Genomic DNA, 12,020 nt, shown 5'->3' with positions numbered 1-12,020 from the left:
GGCTCTGAGCTGTCAGCACAGAGCCCGACACTGGGCTCGAACTCGTAGACTGAGAGATCATGACCTGAGCCGAAGCTGGACACTCAAACAACCAAGTCACCCAGGCACCCCCCCTGCTAATTTTTTTGCAGTATTTTCTCCCACTGTGTGGATGATGTTCTTATTCTCTTGACAATGCCTTGCTCAGAGCAGGAATTTTTAATTCGAATCAAATTCAGCTAAGCGATTATTGTCTTTGGTGTCCTATCTAAAAAGTACCCTCTACACCCAACATCATCTTGGCTTTCTCCTATGTTATGTTCCAGGCATTTTAAAATTTTGTGTTTGACCTTTTGGTCTGTGATCCATTTTGAGTTAAATTTTGTGATGAGTGTAAGGTTTGTGTCTAGAGCCATTTTTTTTTTTTTTTGACATGTGGATGTCCAGTTGTCCCATCATCATTTGTTGAAAAGATTATCTTTCCTCCATTATATTGCCTTTGCCCCTTTATCAAAGATCAGTTAACTGTATTCACAGGGGTCTCCCTGCAGGTTCTCTGGGTTTTCCCAGGCAACTATCTTGATTATTGTAACTTTACAGTAAGTCTTAAAATCAGGTGATGTCGTTCCTCCAACTTTGATCTTTTCCTTCACTATTTTATTGCCTATTCTGGGTGTTTGCCTTTCCTTATAAACTTTAGAATCAGTTTGTTGATATCCACAAATAACTTGCTGCTGATTCTTTAACCTGGAATTTCTTGGAGTGGCTTATCTTAGAGAATTGTTGATAAATTCTAATGGCCAGCCGGCTCTCCCTCCTCCCCCACACTCTGCCCCCCCTTTAAGAATTCTGCCATAATTAGACTGGAGGTGGGGGGATGAGGGGTAGGCTCCCCAGAGAGATTCTAAGATATCACCAGAGTTGAAAACCACTGTTTATTTTCATCGTTATCTTAACAACTGTAATGCCAATACATTTCCTTGAAATTTATTTGGAAAGCCATGACTTTGGTAGAATCTTCTCAGGAATATACCTTCTGCCTCTCCCTGCGTTGCTGTGTGCTTTGTAGACGTTCCTTGTTTCCTGTGGCTTGCCTTCTGCTGGGAGAAGCTTGACCTGCCTCAGACAAAATCGTGGAACAGGAAAATTTTTTTCTTCTGGTGCAAATTATACACCCTCCCCTTTTACCTTTAATGACTTTTTTTTTTTTTTTTTTTTGTTTTGAGAGAGAGAGCGCATACAGGAGTGAGTGGGGCAGATGGAGAGAGGGAGAGAGAATCCCAAGCAGGCTCGTGTTCAGCCCAGAGCCCAATCCAGGGCTTGATCCCACAACTCTGGGATCATGACCTGAGCCGAAATGAGAACTGGGTTGCTCAGCTGACTGAGTCACCCAGGAACCCCCCCCCACCCCCGCCAACCTTCAATGAATTTTTTAAAGGAAAAAAATCTTACTATAAAGTCTTCAATCATGACCTTATTTGAGACTTGAATCAGTTACTAGGTATGGAATAGTGGGGACATCTGCTCTGGGAACGCTTGCTTGTGTATACGTTTTCTCCACTTGGACCCTGCCAGACTTCCTTTCCTTCGTTCTCCTCTCTTCTCTCTTCCCCTTGTCTTTCTCCATTACTTTGTCCTGTCTCTTTAAGGTTCACCTTCCTGCTTTCAGCATTTGCCTTGGATTTCTTCAGCTTCTCACCCTCCCTTCATCTTTGCTTCTTAGTCCAGGCTCCCTGTTCCAAGAGAGAGTTCAAGGCACTTTAACTTGTTAATTAACTCTCCTTGAGGGAGGAGGGGCAGATTTGCATGAATAAAACTGAGAGACTGATTTAATCAAAGAAAGAAAGAGCCCATGTGTGGACTATGAACCTACTTGCGATGTGACTTTGGAGATGGTATTCTGCCACGCTGTGCCTCAGTTTCCTTATCTATAAAATAGGGACCTGGTAGCCTCTGCCTCATTAAGCTTGTTGCACAAATCCAGTGAGTGGGTGTTTAGCTCTTGCTTACTTGTCAGGCAATAACTGCTCACTAACTGTTACATATGACTATTATTGTTACTTCTTGTTACTTCTAAAGTTAGAGAATAGACTTTCTGACACAGAGAAAAAAATGCATTAACAAATGGATAAGAACAATTTGTGATTGATGCACGTATTGCTTGGTGGAAATGTCATTCATTTATGGAAGCTAACATTTCCTTTACTGACACTTAATTTGCCTGTAAATTTCCATGTTCATAACCCAGGTGAAATTCCATTTGAACAAATATTTTAGAGTAAAGCTGTTCTTCTGTGTCCACCATGGAATTAAGTAGATGAAATTTGTTAATCTGGGTGTGGCTAGTCTCTGCATCATAGACTCTGAACAATAAGCACTCTGTCTGGTTCTCCTCTGCTTACATGACACTTTTGCAAGAAGTATCTGTGCTTCTGTGCTATTTTTGGTTATTGACAAGGCAGGGAAAAGGGTAGGGCTGCAGCTCAGTCTTTGGTTCTGGGGTCTACTTTTAAGTAATACATTTTTTTCATCTTTTCCAGATTTAAAGTTCTGATTAAATAAAAAAAAAATAACATCCCTTATCACAAAACAAAGCAGACAATAACTGAAGGGCAGAGGGGAAGGAAATTGATTCTGAGCATTTTCTTCCGTGTTCTGTTAATAGAGTTTGAGCTAAGTGCCACAGAACTCTCCTAGAACCCCGCTTTAGCTCCTGTGGCACCTTCTCATCTGCCAACAACCACCAACACTGTCTACCCTGCATCTCTAGAGCCCGTGACACATTCAGGGGTTGTGAGCTGAGACCAGTGATATCTTCCTTTCCCACCTATTCTTCCCCAACAGAAGGACTCAGGGATTGTTTGGAAATACGGAGAAATATGGAGGAATATGGCAAGATGGGGGCTGTTGGGGATGCATCTCCTTTACTCTAAACACACAAAAATTTCTATGGGGAACCCCTTATATGCCTATGACTAGCTCAGGTGAGATATTGGTAATCATTCAATCTAAGATACAAGTAGGGGCCAGTGACCTTGGTTGACCCAGAACTGAGAGATTTCTTGGGACATGGGAATTTTATTGCAAAAAGAGTCCCAGGCCGACTGGCCTTTGGGGCTTTTTTTTTTGGGGGGGGGGTTGGTTATCATAGAAATAAGAACTACACATTGGATAGGATTATTTACCTCTGAACAAAAGATTCCCGTGTTATAGGTACGTAAAAGCAAAGTAATATATTCTGAGATATAAAAACCAGTTGGCTAATGTACCTTGTAGGCTCTGCCTGACCTCATTTACCACACTGCTCTGCTCCCCATCTCTATAAACACTTCCTCAGCCTAACAAGTGGAACTTCCCTCGTTATATTGAAGCATGCTGTATTAGTTCTCTATCACTGGGTAACAGATGACCCCCAAACCACAATAATCATTTCTTCTGGTTTCCATTGGGTTGGGAATTCAGACAAGGCATGGCAGGGATGGCTTCTGTCTGCTCCACATGCCCGGGCCTCGTCTGGAAGACTCCAAGTCTTGAGGTTTGAAACCACCTAAGAGCTGAAGGGCATCCTTCCTCCAAGATGGCTCAGTCTCATGGGCTCCCCATTACACTGCTCTCCATGGGGTTGAATATCCTCACTGCACCTCCTCCCGGAGCTAGTAATCCGAGGGCGAACATGGCAGGAATGGAAGTGGCTTTTATGAGCTGGCTTTGGAATTCACCTGCCATCAATTCAATTACGTTCCAATCATTAGAAGTGAGTCACTGGTGCAGTCACGGGGAAGAGAAAGATGTTTTCCTGCTTAAAGGTAGGAATGTCACAGAGTTTGTGGGCATATTTAGATACCACGTCTGGTGTTGTGAGCAAATCCCTCTGTGCGTAAAACACTGGCAATGGTATGATGATGCCAAAAACTTCGTAAACGCTGGTTGCATTCTAAAAATAATACTACTACAGTCACTTACAATAACAGAGTTCTTATACTCCAGATCCTCATAGACATTCTCTTGCGTATAAGGCACACCACCCCGACGGCCTGGTTTTACTATTATCCCTGTTTAGGAGATGAAACTGAGGCCTGCTTAGCCCACTTACAGAGAGGTTGAGTAACTTCCCCTAGGTCACAAAGTAAGGCCTAGCACCGGGGTTCAAACATAGCCCAGTTCCAGAACCCTTTTGCTATTTGCGGTCGGATGACAGCAATTTTTCTCTAAAATCTCAGAAAACCATTTTTATTATTTTATTTATCAGATTATTATTATTATTATTATTATTATTTTACAACTATCTTCTATTGGCCCATGTAAAAATCCTATACTCATGGACTTGATGGTTTCTATTTAATCTTAGGTCAGACCACTTTAGTCATCGTAAGAAGTTACATCTTGGAAGGGGAAGTCAGGGGATTGCAAACTAGGGAAACCTTGCAGGCGTGGTGAGCACTGCCCTGTCCATCACAAATGGCCACTTTGAGATCAGAAGGAAATAATGAAAGCGTCACGAAACCCATAAAAGTCTTTCGAGTTAATGCATGCTTCCTCACATAAGGTGACATCTCTGTTTTTTCTTCTTTTTGTGCCTCACAACCTGAAGCAAAACAAGATGACATTAAGGTAATTTGGAGAGTCATTATTAATTTGGATCTGGCTCATGAAGACTCTTGGGGTTTTCTCCACTGCATGTTTTTCTAGAGTGATTTTGTTTTTTTTCACCTGCTCTCCAGTGCTCTCTGCACTTCCCCGCCAAATGTCTGTGAGACTGGTAAAGTCCAAAGGTGCTTATGGTTTATAAGCTGGTGAACCGCCACCAAATGGCTCATTGCCACCCTCACGAAGGCCTGCCATTGCACACAGTTGGCCTCGGCTAGAAGCTTCGACAGCTGAGGTGTGGTACGGCCATCCAAAACCTAAAGGTGAACATGGGCTTGAGGAAGTGAATTAGGTGTAAAAGAAAATGCCAGTCTGGGGGGAGGAAACAGCAGAACAAACCGACTTTGTCAACTGTCCCTCTTATCTACTTAACAAACACATAGGACTTAACTACACGCCAGCAACTATTCTAAGTGCTTTTGAAATATTAACTCATTTATCCTGCGAGGTCACAATGGGCGATGGGTCTCATTTTATAGACGACAATTTGTTCAGAAGCACAGAGCAGTGAAGTCACTTGCCCAAGGTCACAGGACTCATGGGGACCGGAGCTGGATTCCAGTCTGGGGAGTTTTACTCCTGAGAGTCCTGCCATCTGTCTGCTCTGAACTGTGGCCTTTTGTAGCTTGGCATCAGACCCAGGGCTAGTCCTGGAGGTTGGCCTCAGTGCTGATCTCGGAATAAAAGCCCAGTTCTTGCCTGAGCGTACTGGTAGCCATTTCCCATAGAGAGAAGCGGTGGGGGGAGAAATGCTCTCAGCCAAGCAAATGTCAGTAGCTAAAAACTCTAGCCTGAATTGATATATATTGCAGCCTGCTGTCTGATATGTCCCAGATGTGTGGATATAATATTAGAAGAACATTTAATGTAATAGTCCTTTTGGCATTTAAATATGGGTGACAGGAACTCTTTAAGGCTGCATAAACAGAGCACACAGGTGTTAGGAAAAAAAACGGCTGTTCATAAAGGCCAGCTCTTTTCAAACAGAGAGAGAAACGGTACAATAAAGGGGTTATAACCTTATGTTTTTAGGCTTACGACCTTTGTTTCATTAGGTGCACCTTTAACTGTGATAAACATCCACTTAAATGAATATCATTTCCTTACAATTACAGAAGGGTCATACATAATACACTAAGTTCCCCTGGCAGGCCTATGTGTTAGTCATGCATATTTCATGAGCACTTTTATTCCCCAAGTCACTTTCAAGCAATGCTCAATCCCGTGGCTTTGGTGCCTAGGAAATAAAGGTCTTGTCCGTAAAGAGATCTCAGAGCAATTATTGTGGCTGTGCACTTTATCAAGGGGAGCAGCTGAATGCGGTGCCCGCAACATCTGACCAGCACCATTACCAATTTTCTTCATATACGCGGTTCCTCTTTTTTTTTTTTAAGATGAAATTGATTGTCCAGTTGGTTTCCATACAACACCCAGTGCTTATCCCCACAGGTGCCCTCCTCGATGCCCATCGCCCACCCTCCCCTCCCTCCCACCCCCCTCGGTTCCTCTTCTTTATCTCTGGAGGTGGGAGACATGTTGCTTGGGTTTATTTGCCTGATTTAAATTATTGGAATGATTCTGAGTGATGTGAGGCAACCGGCCCTAAACAGGATACTTGTAGCAACCTAATGAAGGTAAAAAGAAAGAAAGAAAAAAAAAAATCCTGTCCTGGTGCCTCTAACATGCTCAAATACTTGTGGGGCGGCAAAAAATAGATCACGGTCCGCGGAGCATGGTCAGGCAATCTGAGTGAGTCTTACATCTGTTTGTGCAATGCGATGTTTTTCCCAGCTGCATCAGCTGATGGGACATAAAGTGTTGGAATGATAATAAGCAGAAAAGAAGTTTGCCGTAACAGTGAAATATAAGCCCCTTTATAGTCTCAATATCTTTTGTGGGCAATTTCCCTTGTTCTCTTCAAGAATATTGAGTTCATCAAGACAGTTTCATCCTTGTGAGATCTCCCGCCACGCTTGGAATACGACTGAAGGAACGTGAATCCCATCTGCCAGCTTTTGCGGGTCGACTTTCTGCGTTGGCGAAAACCAAAAACAATTCACTTCTTACAAATCATGGCTTTAGAAATATTACCCAGGCAGAAAGTCGCTTCATTGTCTCTTGCTCCTGCCGTCTGCCTGCTGTGTTTGCGTTGCTGCAAAACGCTAAGATCAGGGGGTGTGTGTGTGGGGGGGGGGGGGGTAGTGGTGGGCAGGTTAGGATCTGGGTATTTAATCTCTGTGTGTTGATTCAGCATCCTACCTCCCCAACTCCATTCTGCTCCGGACAGATGGGGGTTGAAGCCCTTTGTTCTGCATTTTCTGAGGTAGTGAAGGGGGTGGGTGGGTGGGGGGAGCCAGGGGAGCGCGAGGGAGATTTCCGTTAAACCGGCTAAATTAATATTTACGTTGTTACAATATTAGAGAAGCCACCGAAAATTATTAATCTGAAAAGGTTATAATTATCTTTAAAATGGTGGCAACCATTGAAATGTAAATCCTAATGTGCGGGGAGAGGGCTCCTGTCCCGGATGCCTGGGGCCACCTGCCCGGCTGCCACAGCTGTAATTGATCATTCCAAATCAAAGGCAGAGGGAGACATGTCTGGTGGCTCCACCAAGGGGGGTGGGGGAAGCTAGCAGAGAAAGATGCTCTGTTCTTTGGGTCTGTTATCAAAAAAAAAAAAAAAAAAAAAAAAAAAAGCCGGAGCGTGTTTCAAATCTCTCTTCTGTTGAATGTGCTTCAAAGCTTACCCACAATAAATAAAGTTTTCAAAACCCATAGACTCTGAAAGATTCATTGAAAATTCCTCTGAATTAAGCAGCCTCTCTCTTTCCTTTCTCCCCATACCCCTCCCCCGCCCCCATCGCTCTCCCTCTCTCGTTACCCAGGCCAGCTCAGTTTGCAACAAATGTGAATTAGATGATTAAATATGAGACCCAGTTCAACTCCTTTCATGCTTTCATTGATAGCATGGTGATTTGGGGCGCACACTTTTGTTGAGCGAATGTGTTGGTTACCTTGTTCAAGACCCCCCCCTCCTCTAAAGAGGAGGATACGCTCAAGCAAAGAAGAAAACCCCGGGATAAAGCAGGGACTCCAAGTGCGAATTCCATGTGTCAAGCAGAATCCCAAGGCCAAGGCTTCAGGAGCTCACCAACAAATGACAGGAGACAACTGGAATCTCCCCCAGTCCCTGAATATTACTGACTGTGTAGACATTTCTCAAGGTCCATTAAATTCTATTTGACGTACATTAAAAAAGATTTAATCACAGATGCCAGTCAGCTAACCAACCCATTAATCTAGCTGTTTTTCCTAAGAAAATTGTATTTAAAAAGGTCTTTTTTTCCCAATTTAATTTAGTCATCCTTTTAAATTTCATGTATTTATCATGTAAATGTGCCTTATTTGCAAAAGAAAAGCGCAGGATTCAATGAAATAAATAGTTATTTCATTAAAATGGATACAAAAAACCCTGTGATTAGGGTAATTAATTTGCACACTAAAAGCTATCTTCCTGGTTCAGATCATTAATATTGATGGCCTTCGATTTTGTTCTCAGTAATGTTCCTTGAAATATACTCAGAACTGGCACCAGGGCTGAAAGAGCAGCCATTGGAACAGAAGTGAAAATGAGGCATCAGTGTTCGTTTGGGACTATCGCCTCTTCCCTGTTCTTCCACCAATAACGAGCTCACGGCGTGAAGACCTGTGTCCCAAAATAAACAGGGCAGGTTCCGTCTGAATGGGCTGGTGCCGTTTATTCGATCTCAAATGTCAGTTATTGATGCCTGACACTTATTGACGCGTGTCTTCTTTTGCAGGAGGGAAAAAAAAAAAAAGAAAGAAAACATTTAAATTGCAAAATAACATTACAGGAGATTATGTCTCGGTACCACATACTGTTATGCACAGCATTGCCAGATAACAAGGCAAGGGCTGTCAATATACCTTTCTCATTAGATTTGCATCTGCATATTATGCAAATAGGTTTGAGCAAGTTTCCACTTTGATAGCTCTCCGCCACAAGTTTGAGTCAAGGCACATATTTTGTTTCAGTTCTGTTCAGCAGATGTATTCCACCAAAGACCTTGTAGAAAAGGTGTCATATCAATGTGGTGCACTATCAAATGCAGCTGTAGGCTGCATTCACATGAAAATCAAATCCTGGAACAATTTTAGATTGCCTCACCTAGCTGTGTCAGCATGCTCAACATTCCCGGTCATGGAAAACAAACTAACATTCTGCACCGGATAGGTGTGGGTGCATGCGGAACCCTACAGCTGCGCCTGCACCGGTTGGTATTTTTACTTGCGTTTTAGGGCTTGCCGACAGGGATGTTGCTAAATGCTTTTTAATTACGGACACAAGTATGATCTGTAAGATCGGTTTGCCTTTTCCCGAGTGCTTTTTTGTGCCCCGACACATTGCCTTTGAACTTCCCCTTGTAAGAGATTATAAAATAGTTGTCCAAAGTAGGGGCACAAAGTAGGTGGCTCAGTCGGTTAAGCGTCTGACTTTGGTTCAGGTCATGATCTCACAGTTCCTGTGTTTGGACCCAGCATTGGGCTCTGTGCCGACAGCTCAGAGCTTGGAGCCTGCTTGGGATTCTGTGACTCCCTCTCTCTCTGCCCCTCCCCCATTCACGTCCATCTCTCTCTGTCTCTGAAAAAAATAAATATTTTAAAAAAGTCTTTTTTTAAAAAATAAAGTTGTCCAAAGTAGCCAAATTACTTTCTTGCCGCTGGTACCGGGATGCCTACTTTAGACCACTGAGTCTTTTCCAGATCGATGTGCAGTATACGGGCCTTTATAAGCTCGGTTGTTTGGGTGCCCAAGTGCCTGTGTTAACATCTGAACACTGCTCTGCCCCACCTGTGATCTTGATAGCCTGACGCCCATCTCTGATCTTGCCCCCATTACAACTGGTTTAGTTCTATGCTTTGAATGGCAAAGACATAATTCAGAGATCAGCCAAGGAGGAGAGCGTCGTGCATTTCTGCGGTGTTTTCTATGCAGAACAAAATGAAGAATCTAGCCAGGACTCTGTTAGACGCTGGTGAGTACTTCCTCTCAACAGAAAAAAACAAAACAACACAAAACAAACCATCACCACCAACAAAAAGGACACCAAGCTGCGGAGGCCGGGAGGGAAAAAAAAAAAAAAAAAATGGAAGTTTTCTAGATCTACTCCAAGGCCTCTCACTGGGGCCTCTCTGGCCATCTTGTTTTGTGCAAGACTTCAAGTGGGGCTCTCCAGGAGCTCTGTAATAAGACAGGGTGCTGCTGCAGAAGGCAACGTGCTAATTAAAAAGAGGAACACACTACAAATCTCGTTATTATTCATGGCAAGTGTGCAGCAAATCACTTAGCTGTTTGCTTTTAAAATAAAAGCTTTTTTTTTTTACCCTATTTTTTTCTTTCTTTCCTTACCTTTTTTTTTTTTTTCTTTCTTTCTTTTCTTCTTCTTTTTTTCCCCTGGCCTGCCTTGTTTAAAAAGACACGCATGGTCTCAAAGACGTTTTCTAAAGAATGACATTGAAAAGACATTGCCCCGAGGTTTGGTAGAGCAAAAGCCTGGATCATTTGTACACTGTTTAATGTCATGCCTTTTCTTCCCCCGATTCTTTTTTTTTTTTTTTCTTTTTTTAAACAGCTATTCACCCATTACAATATGCTTTCCACAATATGCTTCCTTTAACTGACTCCAGATTAACAAGTAGGTGAGATGAGTAGGGAGTATTATTCCAGGTTTGGGATTTTGTTTTGTTTTGTTTTGTTTTTTTTGTTTTTCCCAAGCATTAAGCAGGAATGGTCATAAGAAAAGCAGTTTTCTGTAACTTCGATCCCCCAGATGCTGACATTAGAAGGGATTTGCAGCCTGATTAAGCCATGTTCACATTTATTAAGATACCAGCCAGTACGTAAAAGAGAAATATTATTATTTTAGGAACAACAATCAGTCAACATCCTCCTCCCCCAAAGCCTACATTCAAACCCCATAAACTTGGACTTCAGGATTCCAGTACCTTACAGGAAGCAGACATAACAATGGACGGTTGGTGGCTTTTGTTAACAGGAACCTTCTGCAATTGCCTTTCTAAGACATATCACCATTTAAAGGGAACTGTTACAACTATAACTTGAGATTTACAGAATCCTTTTCTTCTGAGGCATCTAAGAAGTTTCCAAAAGAGCAGTCCACCCACACATTTCATCATTATCCCTGATGTCTGACTCCCTATTTACTTAAGTGTGGTGGCTCAAGAATATAGAGATTATATGGCTTCTTCGAGAAGAGCCCAGGAATAAGGAATCCTCAAACAACTACTTGTTCTGTTACATTTGGGGAGTTTGGGAAGCAATTGCAGTATTGTTTTGTTTTGTTTCCTTCAGGCAATGCTGTTTAAATAAGATATACACCCTCTTTTGGGTCCTAAATCAGTTGGCTAGATGAAAGGTCGCCCAGTATTTCCGATGCTACCTCTTAGATTCACCACAAGCATGGCTCTTGTACTCAAAAGGAGAATTTTCATGTAAAAAGCCAAATTCTCTGGTTACGTATTGGATTTCCCTGGCTATTTACAAACAGGCTGCGTTACTCCAGGCTTTGGTTCCATGTTTGCCTGGATTATTTCACTCCAGCTATAGGATGCCCTGCTGAACCTGTCACTTGCAACGGAGTTGTGATGTTAAGTAACACTGTACTGTTTGGTAGACTGCCTGGATGTGTATGAACTTGCCCTCGGTGATCGTATCCTACTCCTTAATGCTATTTGGTAGGGTTCATGGGTTACCTGAGGAACTGGAGAAGGTCACAGTGGGTAGATCCAAAGGTCTATGAAGTTTTCCTGGCTTCAGTCTGTTCATTTTGAACCACAGTGTGCTGCTCTGTGAGGCCGTCCGGATAGCTTGAAGAATTGAGGGGATTTCTATTTTAGATGAATGGCGAGTGTCTTATTTTCTCTGTTTTGGCTGAATTGTGCTCTCTCCCACCGTTCACATATTGAAGTCTTAACCCCCCCCCCCCCCAGAACTCACAATGTGACCATATTTGGAGACAGAGACTTTGAAGAGGTGATTCCATTAAAATGAGGCTATTAGGGTGTCCTTGTAAGACTAATCCAGTATGACTGGTGTCCTTAGAAGGACAGAGAGACTAAAGATGTGCCCACACAGTGGAAAGACCATGTAAAGAGTCAGCAAGAGGATGGCCGTGTTCAAGCCCAAGAGAGGGGTCTCAGAGGAAGTCAACTTGGCTAGGACTTTGCTCTTGTACTTCTAGCCTTTTGAACTGTGCAAAAATACACTTTTCTATCGTTTAAGCTAAAAATCTGAACTAATTTTCTCCTTGACAGTCCTGTATTCAAGAGAATTTATCAAGCTATTTCATT

At 42.7% G+C, this 12,020-nt stretch overlaps 1 long non-coding RNA gene across 1 annotated transcript; it reads right to left on the bottom strand.

Annotated features, from left to right (window-relative positions):
* Window positions 1–914: 914 nt before the first annotated feature.
* Window positions 915–6,940, bottom strand: LOC122231267. Its single transcript, XR_006208455.1, has 3 exons — window positions 6,886–6,940; window positions 1,432–1,712; window positions 915–1,099 (listed from the first exon to the last, which is right to left on the bottom strand). It is a non-coding gene; the product is annotated as an uncharacterized LOC122231267 (long non-coding RNA).
* Between the last annotated feature and the right edge of the window lie 5,080 nt (window positions 6,941–12,020).

This window comes from Panthera tigris, chromosome A1 (assembly GCF_018350195.1).
Source record: "Panthera tigris isolate Pti1 chromosome A1, P.tigris_Pti1_mat1.1, whole genome shotgun sequence".
Classification (NCBI taxonomy): Eukaryota; Metazoa; Chordata; class Mammalia; order Carnivora; family Felidae; genus Panthera; species Panthera tigris.
This window is presented reverse-complemented; position numbering and strand designations above follow the sequence as displayed.